Source organism: Dromaius novaehollandiae, chromosome 9 (genome assembly GCF_036370855.1).
Source record: "Dromaius novaehollandiae isolate bDroNov1 chromosome 9, bDroNov1.hap1, whole genome shotgun sequence".
In the NCBI taxonomy this organism is placed as follows: domain Eukaryota; kingdom Metazoa; phylum Chordata; class Aves; order Casuariiformes; family Dromaiidae; genus Dromaius; species Dromaius novaehollandiae.
Genome location: NC_088106.1, coordinates 23,515,236 through 23,538,620, shown reverse-complemented (window position 1 = coordinate 23,538,620; position 23,385 = coordinate 23,515,236). Strand labels below are relative to the sequence as shown.

At 40.5% G+C, this 23,385-nt stretch overlaps 1 long non-coding RNA gene across 1 annotated transcript in view; it reads left to right on the top strand.

Moving 5' to 3' along the window:
• The window catches only part of LOC135329179 (uncharacterized), a 32,707-nt gene extending 14,275 nt beyond the window's left edge, over positions 1–18,432 (top strand). The window contains exons 3-4 of the long non-coding RNA XR_010390518.1: positions 15,947–15,988; positions 18,346–18,432. This is a non-coding gene — a long non-coding RNA (uncharacterized LOC135329179). The remainder of the gene's footprint in view (positions 1–15,946; positions 15,989–18,345) is intronic.
• Positions 18,433–23,385: the final 4,953 nt, after the last annotated feature.

Here is a 23,385-nt window from a genome sequence, read left to right as displayed (position 1 = left end):
ATACAAGAATACAGTTTTACGACGTGAGATGACACAGTGTACAATGTGATTTAGGAGGTAGGAGTCCTTCTTCCTATTGCTGTGTTCTATTAGGGAACCAGCCGGCTAGATTATGGGAGATTTTCACTCTATCCTGTAATGTGATTTGTTAACTTCTTCTGAGGGCAAGAGACCAGATGTAGTGGTTCAGAGGGTAGGGCAGCTGCTGCATTGCCTTGTGGCAGATTAGCTAACCTGATTTCTGATCAAAATCCATTGGTCAAGCACTGTTTAAATCGCCTAACATTAAATAGACACTTCACTAAAAGTTCTCTAGATGCATTAAGGTCTGCTGCTTCAGATGGAACTGGTAGAAGACTGCTTAGCCAAAAGACATGATTCCCTCCGTTGCTTCAGTCTGTAAGAGAAAAGCAGTAGGACACAGCACATCTGATATTTTGGCACCTGTCTCTATTCTTGCTTTTTATGCTTTGGGCTTCCTTTCTGTTGCTCCTCCCTCCTGTTCATACTGCTGCTGTGGTCCAGCAGTGACAGTGCAAACTAGCTGAGCTGTCGTGTTTGTTCTCACTGAGCCTTCCTGGTGTTTGAGCTGAACAGCAAGTCAAAACATTCCCCCTGTTGGGAACCTGCTCAGAAGGATGGGAAGGGGTACTAGATGCCAAGTAAGAAACATCTTCAAAATGCCCAGCAATATATTTCAATCTAAAAGTGTTGCAATGGATTTGCTATAATGTCCTTCGAGCTTTTAATTGTTCTTGAAGATGATGTTGAATTCAAGCTGTACCTTGGAGGTTTGCAATAAGCAGTTATGTCACCTGCAGTATAAATGAGTAAATATTTGACAGAAGTATACTCTTAAGGCCAATTAAAAAGAGGCAGTGGGAGAAACAAGTTCTTTACTTTGGAATTCACTACTGAAAATGCTCTCTCCTTTTGTGAGTGTGTAGACGCTGCCAACAGAGCATGCCAGTAACACCAGTGTAGCATGCTCCTGCATAACACCTTTCAATAGAGTGGCTGCTTAATTCGTTACCACCCACCGTTTCCAATATATTCACTATCACTCCTCATAGATTGTGAGGCAGCTCTTCAGTTCTTAATCACAGATAACTATGGCAAGGCCCAGAACGGAAAAAACTCTTGCAGTTGTCATGTTACATACAGAAGGTAAGAGGCATTGTGGATAAACTCTAATAGGCGAGGGTGCATTGGTGCCATTCTTGTTAGAGCGTTCCCTGTGCCGAACAATGTGCCTCCGTCTCAAGCAAGCTGAACCCTAGCCACTTTGCTGCCTATCCTAACCCATGCAGGTGAGATGCTAAGCCATCTAGATTCAGTTAGAGGGCCCAACATGAAACCGATACTGACATTGCCAAAAAGATGTCTCTTATTCAGCAACATAAACCCAGGGTCTCTTAAAAGCAGGAGTGTCACCAGTCAAATGTAATGACATTCATCTCAATCAGTCAAGTCAGCAGCACCTTAGGGACGAAGTATTGAAGGCTGATGAAAGGCTTAAAAATCATCGCCAGAATGCCCAGCTATTTGTTTTCTGTTACTGGTGGCAGGAGAAGAGGGGGATTCAACAAGTAGGGACAAAACAGCCTTTCTGCAGTACCACAGTAGCAGTTCATTTTGGGCATCAGGGAATGCCCATAGAGGTAAAGCTTCCTGCAACTTCTCACTAGCAGGCTAGAATAATATCGCTTATGCTATCAAATATTTATTAAGATTAACTCCAGAAGAAAATGAGCTTTGAATACAGGAAATGACCTTTGGAATAATTAAATTATCACCCAAAAATTAATTTTGCATTTTTTTCTGCTTGATTTTACCAACCATAAGAGGCATGAATCCAGCTTGCCTAATACAGCCACAGTTCTCTGTGTGCTTCCTAGAGTTGGTATGTGAAATTGGCCAAAATTCAGTAGGAAACAGTGCTGCATTCTTCATAATTTTCAAACACAGCTACAGCCCCATCAGACAGATCCAGCCAATTCAGCTTATATTTTATCTTGTCCATATAAAGTGTAAGTATATGAAATACTTACCATGCCATAGCACAGGTTGGCTGAGCTGTCCATCACAAGGCCAGTTCTGCTGGATGAGACTTTGTATATGCTAGTCTGGTTTTGCTGAAAGCTTCTTGCTCCTATAGGAACCACAGTGTAGGAAATAAAAAAGCTATAGCTGATTCAAGACAGATTGCAGTGGTTGCCACAACTATTTTATATAATTTATCACAAGTTGTAATGCATAGAAAACCTGAGAACATGACAGCAAAGACCTGACATTATGCAAGGCATCTAAACAGTTGAAGTTCCATTTTTGCCATATAGAAGAGCAAAAAAGTTATCAAATCTTGTACAGGAGAAGAATGGCAGCTTTTAAGAGGTTCTAAATTTAACCAAAAAAAAAAAAAAAAAATCATTGAGAAGTGGGATAGCCAAGCCCAAGCATGGCACTGCCTGTCCTGCTTCCTCAGCTTTTGCTCTCAGATGAAACAAGCTGGCCTTGAAAAGTGGTTCAGTGCTGAGTGCTTCCATAACCTAGCATGAAACTGGAGCAGTTAGATTTGACAGCAGCTCTCTTGCTCACATTTAGCTTGATAAGCAAAATCCTTGTCCCTTTCAAAGATGTTATTGACTTGCCTAGGTACGTTGCCCCAGTCAATATCGTGACTGTCTTCTGTAGCCCTTTGGACTCTGCACCCTGCCTATTCACCTGATGCTCTCACATACCTCCTCGTGGAGGCAGAAGTGCAAGTTGCTGCTGCTAGGGAGTGGAAGCTTACTGGTTGTACAGAGGTTGGCAGCAGCTCCCAGCTGCAGTAGCTCTTGTTCCAGCCTCCTGGCAGAAGCAGAGAGACAGGCTGCATTTTTGTAAGTGCTAGGCCAATAAAAGCCCTCCTATTTCTTATCTTGCTGTCTGTCCCTTCCCTCCATACCGAAGCCAAGTATGCAAAGCAAGAAGGCTCCTCATTGCTGTGTCTAGTCAGTCACACTGAGGCAAGGTTTGGAGTGAATAGAATCAAGTCTCATTATAATAACATTTCTGTTAGAGCCCTGCAAGTGGAGTTGTCTACGGCAAGCGTGCAGATTACAGTTAATGTCTGGCACAGCAGAAGAGGAAACCGTTCCTGAGAAGAGGTCCCCAAATGAAATAGCAGTGCAGGCTGGTTTTCTGGTGCTTGATGCTGTGTCCAGCACTCCATGTTAGCCTCAGCCCAGGCCATGGAGAAAATTGCAGTGATTCTGTGAAGTGTCTGCTCTCTACTGTTACAGTTCAATGATTGCATGAGCTATTTTTTTATTGTAACATCCATTTACTTAAGCTGTTGTCTGTAATGGAAGTAGATACCTGGGTATTGCAAAAGCGGTATCAATGTATGGCTGTCTTGGAAAAGAATTTTTCAATGCACAGGACACATCCTTTTTTTTTTTTTTTTTAAATAAATAAACATTCCTACTAGCAAACTTCAAGAAGGTAGTTCAAACACACCACTGACCTAAAAGTCATTACTGTTTTTATGCTATGCAGATGCTTTTGGGAAGGCTTGGTGAGATATTCCTGGAGGTTCAGAGCAAAGTCAGCCATTTCCCCATTTTCCTTTTATTGCTTGATGTCTTTTTTAATTAAAAGGGGTCCTTTAAGTAAACTGACTGACAGGACTTCTTAATAACGTCCTATAAAACATGTATTATGTATGAGACCAATTATGGGAAGAGATATGCACACTGATCAGCCTTAAAGTTGCATCTCCAAACTTTCATTGAAAAATCCAAGATTAGCTTTTCAACCAGGTTGTTAAACCTCTATTTTTGCAGGCATGCATTTGTGTCTGGTATGCCTGCATTTATGATATATATAAACCAAGCAGAACAAAGCCTTAGTGATCAGCAATTGTGCTATTGAAACTGCTGATTGGATACTTAGAAATTTAAATCTAAAACCAGACATTCTTCTTACAATAATTCTTACAGAATAGTAAGAAATATTAAAGAACTAGGTCTTTCGAATTTGGCTAAGTTGTAGTGCAGGGCTGAATGTAAATATATGGTCAATAAATCTCTGATGGGTATGAATGCCAAGGGAGAGGAGGATTGATGTTGTGCTAGGAGTTATGTTGAGGTATACTTTGATGAATTAAGAATGTGAAAAACTATTTTTGTTACCAGCAGAATCCATAAAGTTTAGGTTCAGTTAAAAGGTTCTGCTTTCTCAAGAAATATTTAAAAATCCAGATTTGGAAAAAAGCCCTACCGAACATGAGGACCCAGCTCTCACTTCCAGGAAGATAAGGCAGATGAGCTAAGGCTTTTCCCCTCCCTCCCCTTTTATGGCTTTATTTCCTCTGCTCAGCTGCTGGCTGTGGCCATGCCGTGACTCACCAGCCGCTCTCCACCCTGAGCAGAGGAGCCGGCCAGGAGCGTGCCGGGTGGCTGGGTAGGGAGACGCTGGCCTCGCCCTTGGCAGGGAAGAGTACGCAGCACAGTGGGAACAGTCACTGCTGGGCAGGCAGAATAGTTATAGTTCAGCCCCCTATTATTTCAGAGAAAGAAGGTACTGAACTTGCTAGGTTTTGCAGCAGGGCATAGATAAAAGATTGGTAAATTTGTTCTTTTTTCCCTACTCTTGCCACTGTCTCCCCTTCCTAGCCACACACAGTCATTGCCACAATGTCATGGCAGATTTGTTATCTAGCATCTGTGCTGCATCACCTTTCTCAAAGGCAGTTTTCCTCTGGAAGTACTGCCTCGGCTGGGAACCCTGAGCCTGTACAGGTCGTAGTTATTTCTAAGTGGCAGGAGAAGACATGATGATGAAGAGGATATCTTGGCTAGACGTAGGTAGCCTCTGGTTATAACATCTATAGCACAAACGGGGAGGAGAAAAAATGGCAAGTAGTGGATGGACAGACAGACAGCTTGAAGTCCAAGATCTTGTATTATTGTTTGGGATTTTGTTCCTGAGCAGTGAGTAGTTCCATTTTCTTTCAGCTGTTTATTGTTTGTTAGCAAATGACTCTTGCACTGTTTGCTTTTTTTGAAATACAAAGTATTTTTTATGGAGAGCACTGAGAGAACTTAAAAAGAAAAGAATTTATTTTTTGGAGCCAGGGCCACTATAAGAGATTATATGTTACACAATTAATTAGTTTAAGAAAGTATTTTCCGTAGCTATAAATTTTGAGAACACATAAAACTGAGAAAAATGGGGAGCTCCTCAGTGCAGTGAGCGATTACAGGCCTTTTTCTGGACAACTTGATTTTAAGAATGAACAGGAATTTATGAAGAAATACAATGTTATGGAGACAATTGTTTGAACTTTGGATTTGCTAATGCTAATAGCCTGCTGATATCCTGGAGAGGAAAATCCTTAGTAATTGGGCAAAACAAGCCCCAGTGCTTCGATCTGCATTGGCAAAAGCTTTGCTGAAAACATCACTGCTGTGAATAAAAGAGGAGAGAGAAAGAGTTACTGTCTGATCTGCCTCGTAGAATAACAGAGATGAAGGAAGCAGTGTTCTGAGTCCGATAGAGATGAAGTTAAGATTAAGCACTTGGATTGTCTGGCAGTGTGGTGAACAGTTCCCTCGAGAGTTTGACTGCATCTTAGTGGAAAGCTGGTGTTTTGTTCTGAAGTTAGATTGCATGTTTCTCAGTAGGAGATACATCTCTAAGCTTTGCTAGGAAAAGCACGTAGGGGTTTAGCATCTTCGGGGATGGTAAAGAGAATAATCAGTTCTCCAAAAAAGTTGCAAAATAGGAATCCAGAAATTCTGGTTTAGGCCAGAAATAATATTAAAGCCATAATGTAGGCTTTCCCTCCTTTTAATGTGTAACAGGATTTAGATCTGGTCTTTACACTCTGCCTCCTATCTGATGTACTACGGCTCTGAGAGAAGTTGTTGTGTCGAGAACTTATGATAAGGCCAAGCAGAACTTGTACTGGAAATGTTCTCTTTTTCACCCAGTTATCAAAGTCCTTGCAGCTCCCTGTCAAAGCAAGCAAATCCACAACAACATGTACTGAATGTGGTAGTTAATCCTGAATGCTTAAACTAACGTAAGGCATCCACATAATCTCCTTGGCTGATGCCAACTGTTATTTAATCACTGTGCATTTCCCACCTATCACCTGTTTCACTTCCTTGTCTTCCATCTTGCTTTGAAGTTAGTATCTGCCAAGCTTTGAACTGTGCTTAACAACTCTCTTTGAACTCAGCTTCAGGTGAAAGCAGGCCCAGCCTGTGGTAGGAAGAGCATGAAACTGTCTAATTTGTTGTAGTGGAGATATATTTGACTAGAAGCAGACAAAGACGTACTTTATTAAGTGTTACACTTTCATTCTTCCTTCCAACAAATCAGAGCTGAAAACTGGAGCCCTTTTAAAAGCGGTAATGCTATTACATGTTTTATAAATGCTTTAAAAATCATTTATTGAAAAACAGCCAGTTCTGTTATAGCAGCATTGTTGGGGAAGGCAGTGTAAAAGCACAAGCTGTCACATTTCAAGAACTGTCCACACAGGGACAGATAACACAACCAGAAACACCACCACCGAGACTGGTGTGTGTAAGGCACGTAATGGACAGATATCCACAAAAGCATTGTAACAGTACCTTCTAGTTACTAAATGTGCATCAGCTAATTAAATACTTACTACTACTTAATCTTAAAAACTACTACTACTACTGCTACTACTGCTACTACTAAGCAGATACTATCTTGAGGACCTAACAACAGTGCAGCTTTTGGAAAGCCACTAATTGTTTCCAGTGATGAGCATGTGGATCGGCACAAACTATTTCACAGCATATTTTTTCAAGACATAATGCACATTATAATTTGGGAAAACAGTTTCAGGTATATTCCTTCTTTGCTCCAGCAAAACTCCATTTGAGAAGACTTGAAAACTGTGTTTTCTAAAGTCCATTTGGAGCTCATGTAGTTGACAAAATTGTTTCTGTTGACTTCGTGGGACTCTGATCTAAGAATATATATGTAGTGGAATTTTATAGGAATTGGACATTGAAATAGCCTTACAAGGAATTTGAAAAAAAAATACTCCCTCTGTTACAGTCTACACTAACAGGTTATTGTTTATGTAAAGATGGACATAGGCAGGTTTTTTTTAATAATCCCACAGTTCATCATTTCTAATATTAGTAACAAATTATATAACTCCTGTTGTGTGAGTCATAATAAAACCTGGATCAGAGATGTCATTTCCCAAATAATGACTATACAGAAAGCTTCAATTCATATGATTCTGCAGATTTTTGCTCTAACAGTGTGAACTTAGTATCGGAATAATCAGATGCTACATAGAGATTCAAACATCAGATAGATTTAATAGTGGCCAGGATGAGACAAAACTTGTTTTTTGGCAAGAAAAAAAAAGGGGACAAATTAATGATGTGCAGCTTTATGAATGCTTTTCTGAAGCCTAAGGCTGGTTCATGTTCCCTGGGGTTGAAGGCATGTGCTTCACCTACTCTAGTCTCTTCATTTCACGCAGCAGAGTCGGGACAACAGCAGCAGGGTTACTGCATTCTGATAATGAGGTGTGTTGGCACAGATGTCTGGAGTAGCTGTCTGTAAGACTGTCTGTCTTCCACAGTGCACACACCCAAGCGGCTGTAGTCACTCAAATTCTGTTTAATTTAACTTTAAGATCTCAGTTTCTCAAATGCTCTTCAAATATTCAAAATGTAGATGGCAGCACAGGAAAAAAAGACCATATCAATTCAACTGACCAAGTTTACTTTAGTCATTAAGCAGGGAAAAAAACCTGTTCATAAGACAGCAATACCGTAAGGCAAATACAGATGCTATACATGCATGTATAAGGCTTCCTTTTTGAAGCTGCTATTAAATATCCTGGTTCTTTTGCCTCTACAAGTGAAAGGTTGCCTCATATGTACCCCCCTCACATGGTGAATGCAGGCAGCAGTTCATCAATAATGCTGGGTGTAACTTTAATGGCTATTCTGATCCCTTCCTTCATCACCTCATCCCATTTGAAGAGCCTGTGCGAGAACTCTGCTGGCAGGAAGGGATTCAGGTTCCTCAGTCATAAAACAAGTGAATAAATGGGTCTGAGCATGAATCACAGCTGAGAGGGGCTGGGTTTTGCAGTCAGATCCCAGTGCAATAGTGCTCGACTGGTCATGAAAGCTTTCCAGTTAGCTGCCATAATTATACCCATAGATGCATTTTTATGTCTAGACCTTAAAGTGCTGTCAGGGTTATCAACATGGAACATGAAACATTTGCATCAGAGATGGAGGTTCATAATCTCTTATAAATCAGAGCAACAATGGTCACAGAGAACAGAATTATTTCCAATAGGATTTGAGATGCAGAAGACTCCCTAGTGGCTGGGAAGTTTGGGCCAAGCAGAAACCGCAAGGGCAGCGCTTGGGAGAATGCAGAGAGGAATGATCTCCTGTAGCTCTTCACTGCATCTGAGGAGGTGGGGGCTGGACTGAAGGTTAGGAGGCTCCATTACCAGCGGGGGAACTGCATAGACCAGGAATACTTCAGGGCAAATATAATTGGTAAGACTGAGTAGGCTCGACCTGTTTATTCATCCTGTCATAGAGGATGAATTGCAGCTATATAAATTGAATTACTTTTAACTGCGTACAAAAACTTAGCTCCCCTTTCTGCACAACAGCATAGTCTGAAAGAAACGTTTGAAATCAGACATTCATAGAAATTACATTTACCAGCTTGTGACTCAAAACATGCCTCACAGCATGAAAGAGTCTTAAGGTATCTAGAAAACATAAAGAAAAAACTACATAAAAGATTTCTTTGCCTTCACAAGGATTAAAATCAGCATTTACAAGACAGGTATTATTGCAGATGTTTAGCTGGAGGCATATGAACTTAGACAGACTCAACTGCTTACCAGAAACACTCCCTTGCCATTCAGACTGAGAGCTGACTGACTTGCTCAGGCCTCAGAGCAGGTAAATAGCAAGGCAAGGAAAAAGACCCATTTTGGTGGCTCAGAGATCAGTATTCTTAACAGTTGCATTATTTCCCTTCTGCTCTATGAGGGATAGGCAGAGAGGACGAGGTAGGCAGTGCTGTTGACATAGGCAGCCAGTGAAAGCACCAGCAGTGCATGTGGTGGCACTGGTTACTGACCAAAAGGGGAAGGCAAGGTAGAGTGTAGCTGGCTTTCGAAGCCTTAACGAGCTAAGTGCCACTCTTGGCTGATCCAACAGGCATACTGAAGTTGCTCCAACAACAGCCCTTCTGCTTCCTGGTGTCACCTGCTCTCCCCTCTACCTAGTTTTATTCATATCACAACAGCACAAAATGTGCTACTGCAATGGCAATACCTGGCCACCAGATTGGGAAAAAACAGTAACTTCTGAAATAAAGTAGGTGTGAGGAGAATGGTATTATTTCAGTTATGTTTTAAAGAGAAATTTTTCATTTTAGTTCCCTGATTGAGTCCACTATAAATCAGCAAATATGTTTAGTTTTGGGGATAGATTCTGTTTTCACTTGCTCTGACTTAACAGGTCTCATTCCAGGATAGATACATACAGTAGCATAACTGATACAAATAAAAGCAACCACCAAAATTTAGACTTTGAAATAAACAAGATGTGTGTGCAACCCCTTAACCACTACTTGGCTTCATTTGCAATAGTTTCCAAGGTCCCCACCTGCTGAGCATATGATGTTCAGCTACTGCACCAGTGCAGCTGGCCTCACAGCACTGCTAAGTAGAAAAAACTTGCAATGCTGCAAGTGGGAGGCATTGGTAAAGTTGTGGAACTGGATCTCAGACTTAACTAGACAGTATCCAGCTCTGTGCAGGTAGATCTTTGATTTCTTCTATCCATCTTGAAAGCAGTCAGATTTCCTCAAATGTGCAGAAATATGCAAAATGCATGTTGTAGACAAAGTGAGGGGAGTCTATTCAAAATCAAATCGGTGACACTCAGCATCACTTCTGTGTGACTGGCTCTCAGTCACAGTGGTATTCCTCTCTCCTTTCTTGATCCAAGTCAGTTAATATTAAATACTTATAATTCATTTGGAAATAGAAACATAAGGGACACTTGTTTCAGGAAAAAAGAATCACATCTCCCTAACATTTTCCTTACCCCTATATGAAGGTAGAGTAGGTGATATGAATTAGAACAAACAATCTAAGCTTTCAGTTTATTTACTTTGCATGTTTGAAAGAATTGTGTATAGTCAACTTCTGTTTATTTTGCTTGCATTTTTCCACAAAGAAATAGGAAGTAAAATTTTGGAGGCAAGTACCCCTCAACTTCCCCAGAAGAGAGAACATTCTCAGGAAGACTCAAGGGCAACTGATTCAGAACCTAAACTTTTAATACACACCATGCTCTTTTAAATTGGTTTAAGGTAGTAAGAAGATACAATTTTCATGAAATAACCACACTAGTTTGGATCATTCACCGGCCATTCTTAGAGATAGGCCACCTTGGAAAAACACATAAAAACAAATAGGACAGAGAAAAGAAAGGAATTAGCAAAGTTAAAATGTGAAGTAAATCTTATGCTAACAGGAATACATTTCTTAAATCTGATAAACCTGTAAAGTAGTAAACCCCCTCCGCTCTCCCCCCCCTACTCTTAAAGAACAGAGGGCTGTAGTATTGGTACAGTTATGAGGGTTGTAGATGAGGTGTAGGAAACGACGTACATCTGGGAAACAGCACTGAAATTCTTGTGTTCACAGAATGAAAGGGCCATCAGCAAACATTTTACTACTACCAGTAATACCGGGCCGTCAGTTGTCTGTTGACATGTGGTTTAGTGTATATGCTCTACTTTGCTGGAAATTGGAGGCAAAATAATCCAGAACCATGTGTTTAAGGAACACAAAACAAGCAGTTCAGTTCTGAAGCTTGCTGCATGAGTACCACTCACAAATAATCAGATATGAATTAAGAAATTACTGTAAAGATAGTACCTCACCACTTCTGTATGGTCCAAAGGCTACTTCTTTTACTGAATAAGTAAATTTACAGCTTCAGGTAAAAAAAGCTACTTCTGATATATTGAATTTCCAAACTGTTTGACCCAGGGAGAAAAAAATTCCAAGAGCAAGCAGAGAACTAAAGTAAGAAGTGTCACTCTGATAGTTTCAGTTACTGCATATTTTGATTCTGTTTCAAAACCTGATTTTTAAGAAGTGTAATGGAAACCAACACTCCACTCACTGATGTTTAATCTCAGCTGTAACAAAGCGCAAAGATTTAAAACTGTAAGAAATACCCAACTAGGTCGGACTAACAGTCCACCTACCCCACTATTCTCTAGCAAACTGTGGAGAAGGGACATGCTTTTTGGGGGAGTGGCACCAGCCTGGCTGCCACACATCCCTGTGTATGCTCCCAGCATCCACAGTTGTTTCATTAGGGCTGCTGGAGGATACATCCCTGCCTGCTCTCTTAAGCATCCGTTTATGGGGCTGTTGTCCCTGAACTGCTGAATTCCTTTCTGAACCTGCTGATGCTGTCTGCCTCTAGGAGCGCCTGCGACAGCAGGCTGCACAAGTTTCTCACCCACAGTGTGAGGAAGTATTTTCTTTTTCATCTGTTCTAAACCAGTCAACCAATCTCCTACTAGATTCAATGAATGCCACCTAGTTACAGTATTGCAGGATTTGGTGAATAACAGTTCTGCATTCACCTTATCCACAGCCTTCATGATTTTGTAAACCTCAGTCATATCCTTCCTCAGCCTTCTCCTCTGAAATGAACAGTCCCAGCCTTTTAGTCTGTCCTTATATGGCAGCTGCACATCCTTGTGGTCTGTTTAGTTGCCCTTTTCTTTATCTTTTCTAACTCCTCTATGTCCTTGAGATGCAGAGACCAGAACTGCACACTGTACTTAAGATGTGTGCAAAGCAAGGTTTTATATAGTGGCAAAATGATGCTTTCAGAATGTTTTTTTCTGAAACAGAGTATTTTGCACCTTATATTCCCCTTATATACCTCCTTATATTCCATTCAGAAATCAGAGTCCCAGAAAAGCAGTTCTTTACGCAGCTTCATTTCCTCTGACTCTGTCACGTGAAGCACGGATTGAATTAGGCAGCAGCTATGCCTGTAGCCTAAGCCCTTTACATCAGTGATTGGAAGGAGCAGGTGAAATGGCAGCAGCTGCGTTGTTTCTGTGCTTGAAGTCACTGGTTCCTCGTGTGTGCCAGTGGTGAGACACATTCGCTATCTCACTATTTCCCTGTGGGACAGCCCATCTCATATGGTATCTGGAAGATATTAGATGCTTTTTAGTGCAAGTATCCCACATAAACAGGAAATCTCCATTTCTGGCTGTTTTGTGGTGCTGGAGTGGCATCCAGCAGACTCGGCGTAAAGGTCTGGACCCTGGACAATTAAAGCTGCATGTCACCTCTGTTTGCACAGTCTGTCTTGATGGAGCTGTGGATCAATTCTCTCTCTGCTCTAGGTGTAAGTAATATACTAGAGAGGAGCTTATTGCCAGCAGTTACTGAGAAATCTGGCAGTGAATTATAAAAACAAGTGTTTAATTAAAAGATTTATTCAGTCTCACAGCCAGACAAGCTCAGAGTAGGCCATCTGAACGAGTGAGAACCCGTTAAGACCAGTTTGTTCAGAGCACCGCTCACAAAAGCATTGGCAAGGGAATTATTTTAGGAACACTGCTTTATAAGGAGAAAAAAATTCCCATTTGTTCTTATCAGTGCAGGGTCTGTTTAGCAGCTTCTGAAAACAGCTTAACCCTTTTGTGGGGGTAACATATATTTAATGTCACAGCTGTATTTTATTTTTCTTTTACTATTACCACAGATAAACAATTTTAAGGGAAAACTTCACTAAGGAGGATTAAATAGGACTTCATCTAGGTCCAATCCCCCTTCTACCTGTATTTCCCATACCTAAAACTTCCTTCTAACTCACCAGCATTTCCTAGGTTTCTTCTGGAGCTTCAGGATCTCTGGAGCTTGGTTTGCTTATCATTATGTGCTAGAATATAAACAGTCTTGTTTATTCCAGTCTCCTGTCAAATATCCTTCTCATGTCTCCTTCAAACATTTATTCAGAAAAATTTATCTTCCCTTTTGTTGGTGATTCATAATTCTGTGGTCTTTCTTACCCTGACCTGTTTGTTTGTCTTGTCATATCTTAATCTCTCATAAAAGTAACATTTTACTGGTCCTGTATGCTCTAATCTTCCTCACGACCCCAGTGTGGTATCTTCTGTCTGCAGCCCAGCTTTGTCTGCTCAGGAAGCACAAGTTTCAGAGCAGAAATGCACCTGGACATTCAAACGACTTCTTAACTGAAGGGCTTGATGTGATGCTCAGAATCTTTAGGTTTGGATTCTTTGTACTTTACAACTTTGTATTCCCTGTCTGCCTCGATTTCACAGTCTTTCAGACTGAGGATATTAAAGCCTCTGTTTAGTTGCCCTTTTCTATATCTTCTGACTCTTCTATGTCCTCGAGATGCAGAGACCAGAACTGCATGCTGTACTAAGATGTGTGCAAAGCAAGGTTTTATGTAGTGGCAACATGATGCTTTCAAAATGTGTTTTCCCCAAACCTTATATTAATTTATAATCAGTACACCCTTCTATCAGGCACATTCATTGCCTACTTTGGACTTTAACACCAATGGATAGACTGTATGATGAAGAATCTTTTATGACCAAAATGGGGGAAAAAAATCCCTCTTGTACACTAAGAGTGCAGAATCTGCTCTAGCAATCAGCACTGTTTAGGAAACGAGATTGCCTGTGCAGAAGAAAGAGCAAATTTTGTCCCATACTGCATAAATTATATTAGACCCACTCTACCTTCTAAATGCTTAAAAATATTACTCAGGGCCAGATTTAAGAAGGCATAGAACCAACCCTGCTCTAGAATAACTAAAATATTCAGTCTCCAATGGGCAGAATGGCCAAGATGGCACAGAACCACGAACATGCTTCTGCCTATTCTTGAAGCCTTTCCGAAAGGCTTCTTCCCCCTTCCATTTGCTCATCCATCACAGCATCCTGGCATCTCACATCCTTACACCTAGCACAAGGCCTCCTTCCCTTCTGTCCCCCTGCAGCAATGCAGAAAAGTTCCTGGTACATCTAAAACCTGGCCATATGCTCAGCCTCAAGGAGATTGCTTTGTCTAAGTATACTAAATTCCTGTAAAAAGCACTTGTTTTTCACATCAGGGTGCTATATTTTTCTATTATTTATGATTTACCTTCGTCCTTGGTATGGCTGAAAAAATGCTGCTGTCATATTCACTAACTGACTACCTCCTGCTTTCCCTTCTAAAAAACCTAGGTCATGCTCATTGTGAGCCTTTTTATTACTTTTTAATTTCCATCTAATTGTTATGTGTGAGCATTCTTCACTGTATGCAAGCAGTTTTCAGGGTTCTCCTTATATTTTTGTGCTTTGTTCTGTATTCCTTGCTATCTGATATCTGTCCCTTTCACCTTTGAGAGTAAACACCTTTAAAATTCTCCTTTGATGCATATATTTTTCTACCAAACTTTTGAATTTATTGCTTAGCTTGAGAATTAATGCTGTGGAGTTTTTAAAAATTATCATTTCTTATTTCAACACTGTGTAGAAGGATTTTTTATCATCTCTTTCTTTCTAATCTGAATCGAAGTAGTTGTTCATTCTTGTTATGTCTTGGTGCCTGAATTCTTAGGCCTATTCTTTGTGCATGTGGTCTTTATTCTGTACACTAGTTCTTATTAGTGAACTCTCACCAGTGCAAGCCCCGCATTTTACACAAGCTGACTGCCCAGTGAAGATCTGACTGAGTATCTGTACCAATTCCAGGTCACTTTCTCTTGAGCAGAAATGAATGTGTATCTCTATTAAAAGTCTCACTTCACTTTCTAATTCTTGATACTAATCTGGAGAATCAGTCATTGCTTCCCCTCTTACTTTCCAAAGATACTTGTTCCATGTGATGATATTAATCATGGCTAACTTCATCTTTCAGCATTTGAGCTAGGTCTCCATTCTGTCCACACTGATTCCAGTAAGGACCGCACGATTGCAGGCCGCTGATTCACCGAGAGAGAGTTTTCTGCAGCAACAACGTTTCCTCTGAAAGGAAATTGGAAGATTTACTTGAAAAACTGGTGATGCCACCCCTTTTTGTTTGATTGAGTAAAAATTAATAGATATTTATTTATCTTTAGCCCTCAGATAGTCCTTCTGAAGACTATTATACACAGTTATTATATTGCTATGTATTTGCAATTCTTCTATCATTTTTCCAGGCACTACATGTTTGTTTATGTTAGAACTCCTCCTGCTGTCCTTTTTCCAGATTTTAGGAGAAAGGATACCAGCAATGAAGAAAACTTGCACTTAATCTCTGGATTTAGTTTTACATGTTCAAAGTCTACGTTGAACTTCATGTATGGGCACAGAGAAACTAAAAGTTTACCACAGGAATTTCAGAGTATTGACTAAAATGCTCTTACTGTTTTTACACTGATTATAGAAAAGGAACAAACACTAATAAACTATTTGCTGAGGACTCAAGCCTTAAGACCATGGAAAATCTTGATAGGGAGCACTGGAGGAAAAATTTCCGGGATAGCTAGTATATATTGAGTTACAAATTGTGTGACTGATTTCTCACTTCACTAAGTATTTACTGTCCTATCTTGATCTGTGAAGAACTCTTTTTGAGGTGAAAATGTAGGTGAATTCCCATGTTCATTCAAGCTTTTGATGACCTCTCAACACTGCCAAAATGTCACACATTAGTGCTAGTTTCAGTGGAGGCAGTTTGTCTCCTGAAAATTGCATTGAGAACATAAATGAGTTGCAGCATCAGCACCAAATTTCTTAAGTCTGATTTTTACTCTCACTAGCAACCATTATTTTAGTTGTTTCGTTTCCCTCCTTCCTCTTACAGTGATAGAAGCTCCTTGAAAGAATGGACCCTTTAAGTACCCAGGTAAGATGTGCACAAGAACGATACCTTTAACTAACACAACAGCCTTTCCTCAAAGTATCTGAGTGCTTAACAAACCCTAAAAAGGCCTGCTACATCTCTGTGAGACATTTTAAAAACCTGCTCTATAGACTGGTGAGCTGAAGCATGATGAGTTAAGCAAACGAAGGCCAGAATAAACCACAGCCAGAAATAAACCAAGGCCAGAAAGTAGGTTATATTCAGACTGTAGAAACAAATTTAAAAAATCTGGCCTCTCAATCTGTCTGTGTGCTAATTAGTATAACACACTTTTTACTCCATTAGGCTTCTCAATAACAATATTTACTGCAGTGATTTGAGGTGGGGTGAATCCACTCCAGTCCAGCAGAATTCAAGGGAGGAATTGAGCTTCTCAGAGGCCCAGTGCCTCACGGAGAGCTGGCAGCCCACTCCTCACATGGTTTGCGTGCCCTTAGAAAATGAAGCACTGGACTGGGAAGGTTTGTGGCCTTTTGGGATATGCTGTGAGAAGAGGTCCTGCTCTTTTCTTTCTATTCTGAGTTACCCACAGAAGGACAGAGAACACTCTGGCCTCAGCATGAGATGCTGGATGAACCCTGTTCACTTTGTGTGCCCATTATAATTTAAAACTTGCTTTTAGAATAAGCTGTTTTTTGCATCTGTCCGTTATGAAGTATCCAATATCATTTCTTATGTGTGCATAGCTGCTGGGTGGATATAAATTGTAGCAACTTCTTTTCACTTGCCACAGGTACTAAACTTATGCTGAAGAAGTGTGATTCATCATTACCAATGATGTATGCCTACAGACTGTAGGAAGAAGAGAGCTCTAAAAAAAAGGCAATTAGATTTTGTGGAGACACATTTGTAGAGAATACTTCTGAAATCAGTATTCTGTGTGTTCACAGTTCCATGTGAAATCCAAAAACTAATTGTTTGGCTCCTTTTCTGTATCAATTGACTTTAATTAGGAAAGCCAAACTTTTTAGTTATAATAGATTTACAAGACTTTGCCTTACATGAATCTATAAGTACGGGTGTGTATTTAAGACTTCTGTTATGTAATTTCAAAAATCAAACGTGTTTGAAAAACAGAGGTTAGGTTGGCAAGAATTTCGTATTCTGCCTTCAAGGGTTATAACTGAACAATTAAAGTAATCTTTCTTACTCTACAATATGGTAGATACCTCTGGCTGCTAAAAAACTCTCAGGATCCTAGATGACTTGTGGATGAATGCTAGAAATGATGAATGCTTTTATCACCTTGGCAGAAGAGGGAGAAAAATGAGTTTACATGTGTTTTGGCTGCAGTATTTCTTATGTTTTGTTCCTCATCCAGGTCTTGCTTTTATCTCCCAGCCCTCATTGCCAAGCTTGCTGTTGATTTTGGCAAAATGCTGTCACACGTCGTTGAATGTCAAGGCAGGAAAGCACATCCTTTCCACTCCTTGTTTCTGTGTATGTCTTTCCCTGTCACTCCACTAAGCAAGTGTCCACTCCCAGTTGCACCATCCATACTGATGGTATAGCTGATCCTACACAGAAAGTCTATTTGATTTGTTTTTCTGCTAGTTACATAAAGTGGATAGGGAGTATGCACTGATATTTTCGTACCATAGCTGGGTCCACAAAACACTGAAGCAGTGCCTTGATTTTGCTTGATTATGAGATAGTCTCAGGCTCTCTCACATTATGAACTGTTTGAGGGTGGCTCTTCAAATGTTGTTCTAATTTATTTTGAATTGCGTTATTTGAAGATACACCCTGAGATCCTTATACCTTACATTATTTCTCAATCTTTACTCTCATTTTCCACTTCCCAGTTCAGGTTAACACATCTTAATGTAGGTGAAATATGTAAACAAATAGTAGGAACCAACTGTTTTGCTCCTAGGGAAAGCAGACCCTAGAAGGTAGATTCGCCACTGAGACCCGTCAGATTTGTTATGCGTTTCGTCTCTCTCTGTTCTACTGCAGCTCCAGGAGTATGCTCCTTGCTACGGGCTCAAAGCCCTGTTATTCTGTGGTGATCAGTCAGTTTCTAGGAAATTACTATGAAGTCCGAAAAAGATAAATATTGTCACTTTATGATTTTTTGGTCAAAACAAACTCAAAACTGATCAGTGTTGGAGGTAATGTAAGTAAAAATCCCCTGTTTTGCCAAGCATACTCATTTCTTATTAAATTATAGAAGAGCTGTTCAAGAAAGACATTGCTGTGTGAGCTAATGTTTCTTAGGTTTAAACCAGTTTCTGCTTTTTACAGCATTTTTGCGTGCCGTCTAGTAATTACGTAGAATGTTGTGAAAGTACATATATCAGTTTTCTCCAGGAAGTGTATGTATGATTGATTCACAGAACTGAGATAAAAGTCCCTAAAAACATTGCTGTTTGGGAAGGCTCATCAATGCAAGAGAGAGAAGGAGATGCCCGTAACAGAAAGCACCCCACCATGGTAAGTGTGCCTCTGCTCCATGTTGCGCTTTGGGCCTGTGGGGAGGCGGGTGACACAATCCAAGTGCTTGTCTTTCCTTTGGGGGGCTGCGGAAGAGTTTTTAAGCTGCTTTAATTGCAGCTTAAAAAGGCAGTACCATTGGAAAATGGTCTCTGGGACAGACTGTTGCCTTTCCAGCCCATTCTGTCCACATCTGGGTCTCACAGCAGTTTCTAGCCGATAGCTGCTGCTTGGGAAAGACTGTGCTGTAGAATAAGCAAGCTGATGCCAGCACAGGTCCAGCAAAATGTGTCCAAGTATCAAAACAAATATGACATTCACAAAGTGTTAAAACCTTAAAGTGCTGTTGAGATGGCGCCCATTCTCAGATTGCAGTGCGAGAGAATCCTTGAAGGTGATGCATGGTGAAAGTCACGTTGTCCAACCTCTGAAAACAAACACCGGAGGGAAGAAAAACCCTTTCTTCATTTAGTGTTGCCTTTGAGAAGAAGCCTAATTAAGTACATAGGGAGAAAAAAATTACCCTTACATCTGGTGAAATCTACTTTTCAATCATTACACTGCCTTTAGCAGTGAGAGGATGGTGCCTTGTAGGTCTGTATATTTGTGACCTACTGAAATTTTGGGCATTAATTCATTAGCAAAGCACAGGAATAGTTTACTAAGCTATTTAGCTGAAGTTGAGACACAGACATACATCCCACAGGGTATTTTTGTTTAGATGTAGTTATAGAACAATTTTCTTCCTGTTTGATAACTAAATCATTGAAAAATGCCAATTGTAGAATCAGGCTAAAGCGGAGATGACATGTCTCCCATGATCCATTCCTTTCTCTCTGATTCTTTGCAGGCTATTCAATATTGTCTAAGTTTTGGGGACCTTATTTATCCTTTCCTTCTCTTATTTGTGTGATCCTAATTGTTTTCAGGAAACTTTATATACTTTTAAAATAAACAATTTGGATACATTTTTTAATTGTGCTTTTCTTAAGCAGTTATGTGGGCACATCTTGCCCTCTACTGGTGAAGAAAAATAAGACTAGGCTTCAGACCTTGCAAGACCTGTTAAAAAAGATTAAAACCAGTTGCAGTGTTTACCCACTGGAAAATCAAGGGCAGAGAACATCACGCTGTATGGGAGCTATGCTTCAGGGATCAGTGAGCCAACAGAATTAATGAGTTTTGAAAATGTCCTCAATGCAAGTGATTATTTTATGCAAATAATGAAAATTGTTCTGAAGTGTCCAATTTAAGTTGTTTTGATATTAATAATAATTTGGTTAAGGTGATCTGTGTTGTACAACAAAGGAAAAGGCTAATAACAATAAAGACCTTTAACCTATTCTGGAAAGCAAACAAGCATATTACGTCAGTGTTATAATCAGCCCTTGGAATGGAAAAAGACGAGTTTAACCAAATTCTAGTGAAGAGCTTGTTTTAAAAAAGCCTCACCTCAGAGGTTAGTTTGTTCAGTTAGAATAGTTTTAATCCTCAGACAAAGTTCTGCTGATTTATGCTAGAAACTGACTTTTTTTAGTTGGTATTTTTGAATATCTTTTCTTATCAGAGATTAGAAAAGCTCCAGGATTACTGACATGTTGTTTTTGCCTCTGATGATGCTTGTGGCTTCCCCAGCACACACAATTTCCTTTTGCCTAGTCTAAAAATATTTTTGGGCTGCAAAGAGTCAGAGAACTGAGCTGCAGAGCTGCTGGTGGGCTGACCACTGCTCAGCCCCTCGGCAGGGCCACGCGAGCCTGGAGGCAGGCGCTGTGGCTGGGGAGCTTCCTGCACGGGGGAGAGGGTTGTTTCTTTCATGCACGGCTGAGCACTGGCTGGGCTGGGAAGAAAAGGATGCAGGAAGTGGTTACAGGGGACCATACATACGCGGTCACTTAAGTAATTTCAATTCACAGGTCTGGCAGCTTTTTTGTTGTCCGTGGCATCTGCCTTTTGAAGAAATCTACAGGCTATTTGTTTTGGGCAAGTTCTCTCCTTACGGCACAGGATCTTACTAACCCAGCACTCCCTAAAGACAGTCCACGAAGAAATCGTGGGCCGTTTGCACAGAGCACAGCACATAAAACTACGACCTTTTAGGAAAGGTTGGTAAGTAGCAACCTGAGGAAGGAGTGCGGGAGGGAGGTGTGCAGCTGGCAGCGGGAGAGCCTGCAGGGCCCGCGGCTGCCCTGGCAGGAGGGCTTGCGGGATGCTCTTTCCCTTTGGCCCTGGGTTCCCCAACACCTTGTTCTCTTCAGCCCAGTAACATAACATGCTATGGAGGGCACTAACCACAGGGAGGCAGAGCAGGCAGCCTTTAGTTATTAGGCAAAATTTTCAGCATGCCAAAAGTTACTGAACTTACTACATTCAAAAAATGCAAAAACATTGCCCCTAACTCCTATTAGCAGGATATCTTGCTTGTGCACTAATTAAGACACAGAAAAAGAATATAGGCAAGTGATCAGAGAACTGTATTCACTGAAACAGTGAGAGATGGCGTGGAGTTGCTTGATTTTTTTGAACATAGCTGAACACTAGCTGGTGTGCACAGGAAATGATGCAGATGAAACAACGGTGATGCATGAAGTGGTTTTTAGGAGACCACATAGGCAATCACATTTAGTAATTTCCATGCCATGACCTTCCATAGGCATTTTAAAATTCACATGCAATGATGGCCAATTACGAAGGGAGTTGGAGGGTGAAGGGAGTTCCTCCACATACATGTTTTTTCATTTTTAAAACTCACTGCTCAATGCAATCGAAGCAAACCACAAGGTTCCCCTGGCATCATATGAGAAAAAAACAACTATTTTTAGAAGTCATACTGTTTACTCTGGCTTCCCCTTAGCTAAATTAATTACAGTTTTATGTTTCCAGTTTTAAAGTGGTCACTGGCCGAGATTTGCAGCACATTCCTCTCACAACATTACATCAGGTGCCATAAAAGCAACAGCTTCTTCCAGAGCAGCCTCCCTCAATCTATTGTGAAACAGCACACCCATCCAACATTTCTGAAGACAGTTCATTTCATTTCAAGACTTTGTATGCTGCACTAATTTTATTCTAGAAATGCTTCTTCACAGCTAGTTTTGCTTATAGCACAGAACATAAAATAGAGTTGTTGTGTGAATGGCATTTCTTTTACTACAGAGAAATCACAATGCATTTCATAGGAACTAAAAAATACTATTTTTTCTTCACCCTTCCTTGTCTGATGACTGTGAACTCTGTTGGGTGCTGATAGATTTGCCAACTTTTAAAGATTTTACTACTTCAGAGAAATGAAAGGGAATGCTATGGAAAATGGACAGAAATCTGGTTCTCACTTCCTTTTCTGGCTTCCTAGCTATCCAAACCAGTCTCATTAAGGAGGAGACCAACCTGTTATATTCTCCTTTCATCCAAACTTTTGCAGAGTATTCAGAAGACAGATAACAATTAAGCATAACAAATAGTGACATAGATCTCAGTTTACTCTAATCACATTCATTTCAAGGGTTTTAAGAAACCTAGATAGTATTAGAACTATAAAGACACCCAGATGATCTGCTAAAAGAATGATGTCAAGTCTTATTAGGGTCCAAGGAGCCATAAGAAATACCAATTAATTGAAGCCTGCTGGCTTATTACAGTGCAGCCTGCACTAAGGACCACATCCAATAAGCTTTGAATTCTTTGCAGTGACCACTTTTAAGGAAAACTTTTCAGGATAATTTTTTTCAAACTTTACATGGTGATTTAAATGTTAGCACCTACTGGTTTCCTGACCTACTGCTTAAGACAATTGTTTGAGACAGCAAACTATTACTTCATCACTATAAAGGTGGCATTTGCCTGGCAGAGAAATCATCTGAGAATCTGAGAGCTCTAAAATGTCTTTAATCATACAGATGCACTTTAAATAGCAGCAGTAGCCTTAACCATAGCCATTGCTATTCTTAAACTTCATAGCATCCTATAATTTTATCAGCTTTTTCTAAGCTTTCTTGAGCAGGGAAAAAGCCCTGTCTACATAATCATTTAAACAGAGATTGCACCTTGTTGCAGTGAGACATTCATTACCTGCCTTGAATAAGTGCAAGTTATCACTTCATCTGTTCTTTTTCCTTGAAGGTAAAGGACAATTGTGCCATTGCATTCTTAAGAAAAGTACCTGTATTCCCCATCTAATTTATTTTGACATCTCCTTTATAGACATATTATACAGCTCATTAAAATATCCACAGTGTAATAAGACATTTCTACATCTGTCTTCCAGAGCTGGCTTCTTCACAAAGACTTCGTTCCCTCCTCCACCTAGGTGTGAGAAAGAACAACTATTCTCACCTTCCTGAGAAACTTTCTTCTTAGTTGAAACTTAAAATGGAGCAGGGCAGTTTACACTTTTAGGGAGGAGTTATCAGACTAATTTATCACTTTGCCAGTTTAAGGTACTACCAAAGAAGTGGGCAGTATAGGATGGTGGGAGATGGCATCCTTTACCTTTGCTGAAGGAGACTGGGATTAGCACTAACTGGGGAGATAATCCTTGCCTCTGCTGAGGGAGAGGGAGCACTTTGGGACATGGGGCAGAGGTCTCCCTCCTAGCCCCATTTCTTCCTCAGCCTACAGAGCAAGCCCCAGCTCCTCTCAGAGCAGTGCCGCTGGAGGGGTGGGAGTTGTTCCTCACAGAGCTGGCAGTGAATAGAGGGGACTCAGACCTCCAGGTATGAAAAAGAAGTTATCTCTTCCAAGTCTTTCAAAGCCTTCTACAAAGTCCCAAAACTTGCTTGTTGTGAGAGCTCCCATCTGCAACCTCCCTGACTGACTCTTTGTAGTTCACTGCTGTCCTCAGACTTTCCCCAAGATCCCACTGACTCTCAGTAGTGTCTTTTCCTCCTAAACCCTACTGACCATTTTTGTTCCACCAAGTACCATTGGCCTTGTCACCCTGCCAC